The sequence below is a fragment of the Pongo abelii genome, chromosome 1, assembly GCF_028885655.2.
Source record: "Pongo abelii isolate AG06213 chromosome 1, NHGRI_mPonAbe1-v2.0_pri, whole genome shotgun sequence".
In the NCBI taxonomy this organism is placed as follows: Eukaryota; Metazoa; Chordata; class Mammalia; order Primates; family Hominidae; genus Pongo; species Pongo abelii.
This window is the reverse complement of record NC_071985.2, coordinates 224,569,683-224,580,122: the sequence shown is the minus strand read 5'-3', so window position 1 is coordinate 224,580,122 and position 10,440 is coordinate 224,569,683. Positions and strand designations below refer to the sequence as shown.

Genomic DNA, 10,440 nt, shown 5'->3' with positions numbered 1-10,440 from the left:
AGGCAATTCTCCTGCCTCAGTCTCCCAACTAGCTGGGATTACAAGTGCCCACCACCAGGAATGGCAAATTTTTTTTTTTTTTTTTTTTTGGAGACAGAGTTTCGCTCTTGTTGCCCAGGCTGGAGTGCAATGGCATGATCTTGGCTCACTGCACCTCTACTTCCTGAGTTTAAGCAATTCTCCTGCCTCAGCCTCCTGAGTAGCTGGGATTACAGGTGCCTGCCACCACGCTCAGCTAATTTTTTGTATTTTTAGTAGAGATGGGGTTTCACCTGTTGGCCAGCCTGGTCGTGAACCCCTGACCTCAGGTGATCCACCTGCCTAGGCCTCCCAAAGTGCTGGGATTACAGGCATGACACTGTGCCTGGCCATATTTTAATTTTAATTTTTATTTTTTATTTTTATTTTTATTTTTAGTAGAGATGGGGTTTTGCCATGTTGGCCAGGCTGGTCTCGAACTCCTGGCCTCAGGTGATCCGCCCACCTCAGCCTCCCAAAGTGCTGCGATTACAGGCAGGAGCCACTGCACCTAGCCGAAAGTGAAACTTCTTAGGATAGAGGCCTAACGAGACCCATGGCATGGTGAAAGTAGCAAGGATCTGGAAGAAGTTATTATAATAGATATTTATAGACCGTGTGGCCCTGAAAAAGGACTCAACTTTCTTGAGCCTCAGTTTTCTCATCCGTAAATTGGGGATAAGATTTACCTTGCTGGGCGGTTGTGGGTATCAGGGAGAAAATATAACTTCTCTTCAGCCCCGGTGAGTTCGTAGTTGGGACAGCCCGCTGTAACAAAAGACAGATTCACATGAAAATCAAGCAAGTTTATTAACACATGCAGCGCACATCACGAGGCAGAAACCTCAATGAAAGGTGACCCGAAGCAGTGGCTCAGAACTCTGGCTTACCCAGAATCTTCGACAAAGAGGAATGAATTTTCAAGAAGTGACAAGACAAGGGAAAGCAGTTTTAGGCTTCCAGAGGTGGGAAACTGTGGGAAGGTAAACATATGGGAGAAAAGGAATGGAGAAAGGTTTGTTTGTAGACTCTTCTGGTGCCTCCAAGCTGATACGCGTTGTCTCCAGTAAAGTAGAATTTATGTCCTGTATTTAGGTATGTAAAAAGTCAAGACTGAGCCAGGTGTGGTGGCTCACGCCTGTGGTCCCAGCACTTTGGGAGGCCGAGGCGGGCAGATCACCTGAGGTCAGGAGTTGGAGACCAGCCTGGCCAACATGGTGAAACCCTATCTCTACTAAAAATACAAAAATTAGGGCTGGGCTTGGTGGCTCATGCCTTTAGTCCTAGCTACTCAGGAGGCTGAGGCAGGAGAATCGCTTGAACCCGGGAGGCGGAGGTTGCAGTGAACCAAGATCGTGCCACTGCACCCCAGCCTGGGAGACTCCATCTCAAAAAAAAAAAAAAAAAAAAAAAATTAGCTGGGCATGGTGGCAGGCGCCTGTAGTCCCAGCTACGCGGGAGGCTGAGGTAGAATTGCTTGAACGTGGGAGGTGAAGGTTGCAGTGAGCCGAGATCATGTCATTGCAGTCCAGCCTTGGTTACAAAAGTGAGACTCAGTCTAAAAAAAAAAAAAAAGTCAAGACTGGCAGGACATGATGGTTTCCAGCTATAATCCCAGCACTTTGGGAGGCTGAGGCTGGCAGATTGCTTGAGTCCAGGTGTTTGAGACCAGCCTGGGTGACATGACAAAACCCTGTCTCTACAAAAAAATTAGCCCATGCCTGTAGTCCCGACTACTTGGGAGGCTGAGATGGGAGGGTCACTTGGGCTTAGGAGACAGAGGTTGCAGTAAGTTGAAACTGCCCCACTGCACTCCAGCCTGGGTGACAGAGTGAGACCCTGTCTCAAAATAATAATAAAACAATAGTCATCTTTTAAAAGTCAAGATTACAACAAATCTAGTTTACAGATCTTAACTTTTATTCATGATTCTACTTATTATTATTATTATTAGAGACATGGTCTCACTTTGTCACCCAGGCTGGATTGCAGAGGTGAGATCACAGCTCACTGCAACCTTGAATTTCTGGGCTCAAGGGATCCTCCTTCTACCTCGCCCTCACAAGTAGCTGAAACTACAGGCACATGCCACCATGCCTGGCTAATGTTTTATTTTTTGTAAAGATGAGGTCTCACTATGTTGTTCAGGCTGGTCTTGATCCTTTAGCCTCAGCCTCCCAAAGTGTTGGAATTCCAGGTGTGAGTCATCCTGGCCTACTAATGAGTCTAAAATTGGGAGTCCCTCAGAACCAGGACAGGTTCAAAGGGCTTCAGCCAGTAACACAGTCAGAGGGTTTATGGATGGAAAACAGAAGTAAGCTATGGAGCTTAATTGGTTACAGTGTTTGCTTTGTTTGAATCAGTTGGCCACCTAATATCTACTAAAGCTCAGCTGCTGTAACTGACAAAAACTCCGCTATTTGCTACATGTATATACTCTTAAGTTAATTAGTTTCATTTAGCATGAATGATTCCATATTGGTTTGGTCTGCTGGACCCGGTACAGGGGTCTTGTCCCAATCAATGGTCTCCTGCAAATTTTATTTAACAGGCAGAAAGGGGGAGAGGATAGAAAGATCTCTTCATCTGCTTGCTGCTTCTTAATTGCCTTAAGCTCAAAAATATTTATGTCAAAGAGGTATATTTTGGGGGGACATATTCTGGTTTCCTTCACGGGGATCAAAGAGAACAATATGTAAGGCACATCTTAGCGCTTGACAGCTTGGCATGCCTCCATTCTCCCGGCAGCGTCTTGCATAGTAAAAAGCATGATTTGAATTGCTGTCAGCAAATACATATTCAATGAAGAATTCCTTTGGAAGATGCAAAACCATTCGTCATCTGGCTGTTTCTTGAAACAAACTCTGAAGACCAGAGGGCAGCTTTGAAAGTGCAGCCTAGCAAAAGCATGGTTGGGGCCAGGTGTTAGGAAACCTCAGGACAGGCTGCTTACTCGGCCATCAGAGTTCCTTCTGAAACGTCCATTTGTCTTCTGGCTCTTGGCATCCTTGAAACAGGCTAGAGATCGCTGCTAGGGCCCAGTGATCTGAGCCTGGGGTAGGCATGAGGCTGTGAGCCTCAGACACTCCACTAGGAAGGATATTAGTGTGCAATCCTGGGGACAGGCCCAACGTTCCTTCCAAAAGGGACCTGTGGTCCTTCCTGGCTCCTCTGCAAGTGTCCGCTGGAGAATACAGAATCTGCAGCCTGCATCTTAGAAAACCTGGACCAGGCCGGGCGCAGTGGCTTGTGCCTGTAATCCCAGCACTTTGGGAGGCTGAGGCGGGCAGATCACCCGAGGTCTGAGTTTGAGACCAGCCTGGCCAACATGGTGAAACCTCGTCTCTACTAATAAATACAAAAATTAACCAGCCATGGTGGCACGCACCTGCAGTCCCAGCTACTTGGGAGGCTGACGCACGAGAATCACTTGAACCCGGGAGGCCAAGGTTGCAGTGAGCTGAGATCATGCCACTGCACTCCAGCCCTGGGTGACAGAGCAAGACCCTGTCTCAAAACACAAACAAACTAAAAATACAAAAAAACAAAAACAAAAACAAACAAAACTGGGACAATTTAGCAAGCCACTCCATCTTACCCAAGCCCTCTCCCCTTTCCTGGCTGGAATAATGGCCTCTGGGCCTCTCTCTCCCTCTCTTTTTTTCTTTTTTTTTTGAGGCAGAATCTCACTCTGTCACCCAGGCTGGAATGCAGTGGCACAGTTATGGCTCACTGCAGCCTCAACCTCCAGGGCTCAGGTGATCCTCCCACCTCAGCCTCCCGAGAATCTGAAACTATAGGTGCACACCACTAAACCCAGCTAATTTTTTCTATTTTTTTGTAGAGACTGGGTTTTGCCATATCACCCAGGCTGGTCTCAAACTCCTGGCCTCAAGCGATCCTCCAGCCTCATCCTCCCAAAGTGCTGGGACTACAGGCGTGAACCATCATGCCTGGCCTGGGCCTCTGCTTATTGCAGCCTCTGGAGCCAGCATGGGGCCCAAGGTGGTCCTGAGAGGCCCAGGCATCTCTTGGGTAGAAAAAGTCCTTCTCTAAGCCTCAGATCCCTCATCCGTCCGAGGGACCAATAACAGCTCCTTTACCTCCCAGGCTGGATTGAAGAGGGTCCTTTAAGCCATTGTTTCACTGAGCAATTGACTGGCTCACCCTTCACCCTATCCTGGAAGGGTATGAAGCCACTGTTGTAATCTCGGGGGTGGGCTTACCCACCACCCCCATGCTCTTGGTCCACCAAAGCCTGGAGGTCGCTGCTGTCAACACAGGGCTGAGCAAGGAGGGACTTAGGCCCTGGGCTGTCTCCCCCAGCCTCTCACTCATGCCTGATGTAGGGGAGGAGAGAGTGGCCTCCCTCTACCCTCTAAATTCCTTGGCTGGGCTACACATTAAATTTACGTAAGACAGATCAACAAGAGAAAAACCATGTTTAACTACGACCTATGCATGGGAATCCCACAAAACACGAGACTGGATGAAGGCTCAGATGAATAAAGCTCATATAACATCCTACAAGGGACAGGAAATATTCCTTCAGAAAGGGATAGGGGTTTGGGTCAGGTGTGGTGGTTCACGCCTGTAATCCCAGCACTTTGGGAGGCTGAGGCAGGCGGATCACGAGGTCAGGAGTTCAAGACCAGCCTGGGCAACATGGTGAAACCCCACCTCTACTAAAAATACAAAAATTAGCCGGGCATGGTGGTGTGCGCCTGTAGTCCCAGCTACTCAGGAGGCTGAGGCAGCAGAATCGCTTGAACCCAGGAGGCCGAGGCTGTGGTGAGCCAAGATTACGCCACTGCACTCCAGCCTGGGCAACAGAACGAGACTCCTCAAAACAAACAAAACAAAAAAACAAAACAACAGAAAACAAAAAAAAAAACACACACAAAAATCAGCTGGGTGTCGTGGCGTGTGCCTGTAATCCCAGCTACTTGAGAGGCTGAGGCAGGAGAATTGCTTGAACCCAGGACGCAGAATTTGCAGTGAGCCGAGATGGTGCCACTGCATTCCAGCCTGGACAACAGAGCAAGACGCTGTCTCAAAAAAAAAAAAAAAAAAAAAAAAAAAAAAAAAAAAAAGAAAAGAAAAGAAAAAAAGGAATAGAGGCTTGGGATCCTGGGGAGGTGGTACACAAGTTAAGGGGGAGTGAGGGGAAAAAGGGTACGGTGAATGAAGCTTGTCTTCTTACGCAGATAAAATTTCTCAGGTAAGAAAAGCTCTGAGCAGCCCTCCACCTGATACTAATACTTTACCAATGGAGATTTTCCTTTTCTTTTCTGTTTTCGAGACAGGGTCTCACTTTATTTCCCAGGCTGGAGTGCACTGGTGCAATCATGGATCACTGCAGCCTCCATTTCCCTGGCTCAAGCCATCCTCCCACCTCAGCCTCCCGAGTAGCTGGGACTACAAGGTGTGTACCACCATGACTGGCTAATTTTTAAATTTTTTGTAGAGACGGAGATTTCCCTATGTTGCCCAGGCTGGCCCGAATTCCTGGGCTCAAGTGATCCTCCCGCCTCGGCCTCCCAAATTGCTGGGATTGCAGGCGTGAGCCACAGTGCCAGGCCTGGAGATTTTCTTTATAGATATAAATCATTTTACAAAAGGACAGCTTTTCAGAGCTACTCCTGTGCCTGCAGTTTCTAAGAATAATCCCTTCAAAATATGGCGAAGAAGTATATTTTGGGGTGGCACACGCTGGTCTCCCACAGTCATATTTTGGGTGTGTGTCCTGAGCCCCAACACTGGTCACCTCGCAGTGGCGCTTGGGGTCCCTGGGTGCCTAGAGCTGCAGGTTACCCCTCTACCTCTCCTGCTCTCAGCCTTTCTCCCGCTGCTGTTGAAATTGTTTCATGCGTGAAGGCGGAGGGCTTAGAGGCGCTTAAGACCTTTATTTGGTTGTTTTCCTTTGCATAAAAAGAAAACTTGTTTTGTAGAAGGGCAAGGTGCAGCTTCCAGAGGCACCTGGGATGATGCCCCTCTAGCGGTAGGCGAGCTGGGGGGTGTGGGCGGCGGGGGAAGGCGAGGCCCTGGGGGACCTGTTGTTTTTCCTGTTGCAAGTGAAAAGGAAACAAAGTGGGAAGTGGAGTGTGCGGGCTGGCGGCAGGCGGGGCGCCCCGCCGCGCCCCGCCTCCCTCCCTCTAGGCTCACTCGCGCCCAGCGCCGTCGCTCCGAGCGGCCGCGAGCAGAGCCGCCCAGCCCTGCCAGCTGCGCCGGGACGGTAAGCGATCGCCGCTGGCTGCGTCAGGGAAGGTGGGAAGAGGACCGCGGCCAGGGGCTTTGGGAGCTGCGGCTGCGCTCGGGGGCGCGGGGCTGGCTGGCGGGCGTCTCTCCGGCACACACAGCCGGTGCGCCCTGGCCCTGGGCGCCTCCTCGCGTCTAGCGAGCCGGGCCCTGGGAGCCCCGGGGGCCGGGCTGCTGGGACCTGGGCGGGGGCTGCCCTAGAGGCCCGGGGCCGTCCCCTGTGGGCCAGCCGAGAGGGGCGTGCGCAGCTCCCCGGCGTCTGCACTGCGCGCCTTGCCCGCCTGTCCCGGCGGCGGGGTTTCGGCTGCGCTCACAGCGGCGGTGCGGCCTCCCGTGCGCTGGCCGAGGCGCGAGGATACTGGAAGCGCTCAGCGCGTGTGCCCGCTCCGAGCGCTGACGAGAGGAGCAGGGGCCTCCTCTGTACGGCAGCGGGGTCCACAGAGAGCGCGATGGCGGTGTCGCCCGAGTGCCCTGGCGCGGAGAGAGGGCTGCGCACAGTTCGCCGGCGCCCGGGTCCTGTGCGCCCTTCCCAGCCTGGGCAAGTGGGGAGCGGGGCTGCAGAGGGGCCGGGGTGGAAGTTTCCGGGGCTTCCTCCCGGCTCGTGGACCCGCGCCCCGCCTCCCCGTCCCGGGCCGCCCGCGTTGCTCGCCGCGTTTGCTGCAGCGGCGCAGGCGAGATCAGCTCCGGATCTGCGGCCGAGCCGGGGTTATGCCGGCAAAACCGCCCCCAGCTTTGCATTTCCGGACTTTTTTTTAAATACTCTTACCCGTAATTCAGCCTGAATGAGGCTTTTTAAAAAAATCGAGTTTCCTGTTTTTATTTAGGCTTCCTCATCTGCACCTCCTCCTTTGAGATGAAGAGGGGAACTGGGACGACCTTTCGTGGGCACCAGGATGGGGGCGTTGCAGGGCGGGGAGACGGGGGTCCAGAGAACCGGGGAAGGGCCGCTGGGAGGTCCCGAAAAGTGCGCTCTGGGTGGGGCGAGGGTGAAGCAGGTAGGGGAGAGATTTCCGGGGTCGCGGGTGGGGGGGTGCCCTGGAGCGGCCAAGGTGCAGGGTCCTCGCGTGGCACCCTTGGGATCTGCCCAGTTTGCGGATGGAGTGCGGGGCTGATCGGGCAGGTCTCACTTGTGCAGGTGTTCCCTGGAAGGCGGGACCTGCGGATCTTGAACCCCACCAGACTCCATCAAGGGGGCTTCTTGCCGCCGGTTCCTGAGAAGTCCTACCTTCTGAGATGCTGGGCACAGCCACGCGTGGATGTGGGCGGGTGTCCATGGGTTGGAGTGGGAGGGGGCTATTTTTCCTCTCTCAGGTCTCTCGGAGGGGAAGGTGTACTGCTCCCCAGGGACTTTGAAACCACGGGCTAACCCCCTGCTCTCTTCCAGGAGAGTGGGATACCGCCCGGGTGCCTGACGATGCCTTGGTGTTCTTGTCAATTGAATGGTACCATCGGGACATTACTCCCCAAAGAACTGGTCGTTCTTACCTAGGTGATTTCAGTTGGACAACTGTAGGAGCTGAGTGGTGTTGTCTTCATTTTACAGTTAAGGAAACGAAGGCTCAGAAAAGTTAAATAACTCACCAACCCACACAGTTTACAAGTAGCTTCTCCAGAATCCCAGCTCTTTCCGACGCCAGCGCGTTTAATTATCTGGGGGTGCCGTTGCTTGCGGGGGAAGGAGAATGTCCTAGTAATTCTCTTGGGGGGCATTTGGAGGGGACGACTTTTCAGAGAGGCACCCTCTAAGATACCCTTGAGACTCCTCTGTAACGCCCGCTGCTGCTATTCACACCCCCTCCCCAATTTGATTGATGTGTTGAGTGGGGCGGAAGGTTCTTTTGGTTGATGAGGCTGCGACCAAACGCAAGGAGATATAAATAGAGCTTTCTCTTTGGCTCTCTCTAGAGCAGAAATGCCAACCCCTTAGCATTTCCATGGCCTGCTGGAGTTTCATTTCTTGATATTAGGATTCCAGCCATCTTGGCTGGTGAGAGGCCTGCTGGCGGCTTCCTGGGCTTGGTCCTCTTTTGGTACTTTCACAGAATGATGGAAGACACTGGAGTGGGCTGGAGGAGTGCTCTTAAAACCCAGTTGTGGCTGAGAGCGGTAGCTCATACCTGTCATCCCAGTGCTTTGGGAGGCCCAGACGGGAGGATCACTTGAAGCCAGGAGTTCAAGTTTGCAGTAAGCTATTACAGTGCCACTGCGCTCCAGCCTGGGTGACAGAGCAAGAGCCCATCTCTGAGAAACATAATACAACAACCCAGTTGCCTGCTCCAGAGACAACTAAGCTAGCCTCCTTCTGAGCCCCACTTCCCCCACCCCTCAGCCCCTGTTCAGAAACAGACTACATTGGCCACACTACTCACTTAGATGTTTCTGGAATTACGGCACGTGCCCCAGAGGTACTCCCGATCACGCGGATGTCCCCTTCTAGCAGGAAAAGGGCGTTTCTGCAGCCTCAGTCCACGCCGCCAGGTCTTTGCACTAAGCTGTGGGCTCCGTTTCTCCTCCGGTACTATGTTTAGCAAGTATTTCCTGAGATCCCACGGGGGGCCAGGGGCTGTGCTAAGAACAGGGCAGGTAGACTGGGAGGGCATCAGCCCCTGGGGGGCTTACAGGACAGACAGTCCACCAGTGGTTGGAGGCCAGACCCCAGAGCCAGTCCGCTTTCGCACAAGAGTGTCCGGTGGAATTCATGGGAGTGGGAGTGGGGATGGTGAGAGTCGGTTCCTGCTTCACCTTGTTTTTCTTAAATTGCACAGTGAAAGGGAGAAGTGAATGTGCAACGGATGAAGCAATTCCCCTTTGGCTGGGTTATTTTCAAAACCATTTTTGTGTAGAGAGCAGTTCCCTCCCTCCTTGAGGCCAGCTGCTGGTGTGGGGCCTGATGGTGGGGTTTGGGGCCCCAGCAAATGTTTCCTTAACGTGGGACCTTCAGAAGGCTCTTTCAGGCCAAGTGCGGTGGCTCACGCCTATAATTCCAGCACTTTGGGAGGCCGAGGTGGGCGGATCACTTGAGGTCAGGAGTTCAAGACCATCTTGGCCAACATGGTGAATATCTGTCTCTACGAAAAATGCAAAAAAAAATTAGCTGGGCGTGGTAATGAGCACCTGTAATCCCAGCTACTTGGGAGGCGGAGGCAGGAGAATCGCTTCAATCCAGGAGGTGGAGGTTGCAGTGAGCTGAGATTGTGCCACTGCACTCCAGCCTGGGCAACAGAGTGAGACTACATTTCAAAAAAAAAAAAAAAAAAGAAAGAAAAAAAGCTCTTTCAGCCAGGAGGGTGGCTTCAGCTACTCCCCAGGGGACAAGTGTGTTTTTCAGCAAAGCTGTTAGAGAAGATGGTCTAGAAGCAGTACCCCAGGATGAATGAGACAAGGAAGGGCCCTGTCCACTGGAAGATGGCAGAGCCTGGCTTGTTTGAAAGGGAGGAAAATATTGTCATCTTGGTACCGGTGACAGTGTTTCATAAATAGCGAAGGTTGCAAAATGCCACCTCTCTCCCTACAGTTAACGCTAAGACTGAATTGTCTTTAATTTGGTTGGTGGAAATCCCCAGCAATCATATCAGAAATGCTGCCAGTTTCAAGATGGAAAAAATAAAAAACCCAGGAACCCCCCACCCCCCTTTTTTTATTGCAGCTAAACACTGTGGCTTGCTGTGGGTCCTACCAAAATAATGGGCCACTCTCCCCTCCCTGAGGGCCAGCACAGTCCCTGGGGCCTGTGAAAGTTCCCCTTCCAGCTGCACTGGCTGGATATGTGTGAAACTCCCCTCCATCCCCAGAAGTCACAACCTCACCACCTCGGATAAGGGTCAGGGCTCCTGGAAATGGGTCCCTTTTCCTATTACTTTCTTTTTTCTTCTTTTTTCTTTTTTGAGACGGAGTCTCGCTTTGTCGCCCAGGCTGGAGTGCAATGGTGTGATCTCATCTTACTGCAACCCCTGCCTCCCAGGTTCAAGCGATTCTCCCACCTCAGCCTCCTGAGTAGCTAGGATTACAGACATGTGCCACCATGGCCAGCTATTTTTAGTACTTTTAGCAGAGACAGTGTTTTGCCATGTTGGCCAGGCTGGTCTCGAACTCCTGACCTCAGGTGATCCGCCCACCTTGGCCTCCCAGAGTGCTAGGATTAAAGGCGTGAGCCACCATGCCTGG

At 52.2% G+C, this 10,440-nt stretch overlaps 1 protein-coding gene and 1 pseudogene across 4 annotated transcripts in view; one reads left to right on the top strand and one right to left on the bottom strand.

Annotated features, from left to right (window-relative positions):
• Nucleotides 1-523: 523 nt before the first annotated feature.
• LOC100436332 (putative uncharacterized protein PIK3CD-AS1) lies at nucleotides 524-9,087 on the bottom strand (annotated as a pseudogene).
• The window catches only part of PIK3CD (phosphatidylinositol-4,5-bisphosphate 3-kinase catalytic subunit delta), a 75,446-nt gene continuing 71,164 nt past the window's right edge, over nucleotides 6,159-10,440 (top strand). For 3 of the 4 annotated variants that reach the window (XM_063715194.1, XM_063715193.1, XM_024253286.3), the window contains exon 1: nucleotides 6,159-6,253. The gene's annotated coding sequence lies outside the window, so the exon portion shown is untranslated. The remainder of the gene's footprint in view (nucleotides 6,254-10,440) is intronic. The other variant, XM_054556686.2, reaches the window with a different exon arrangement.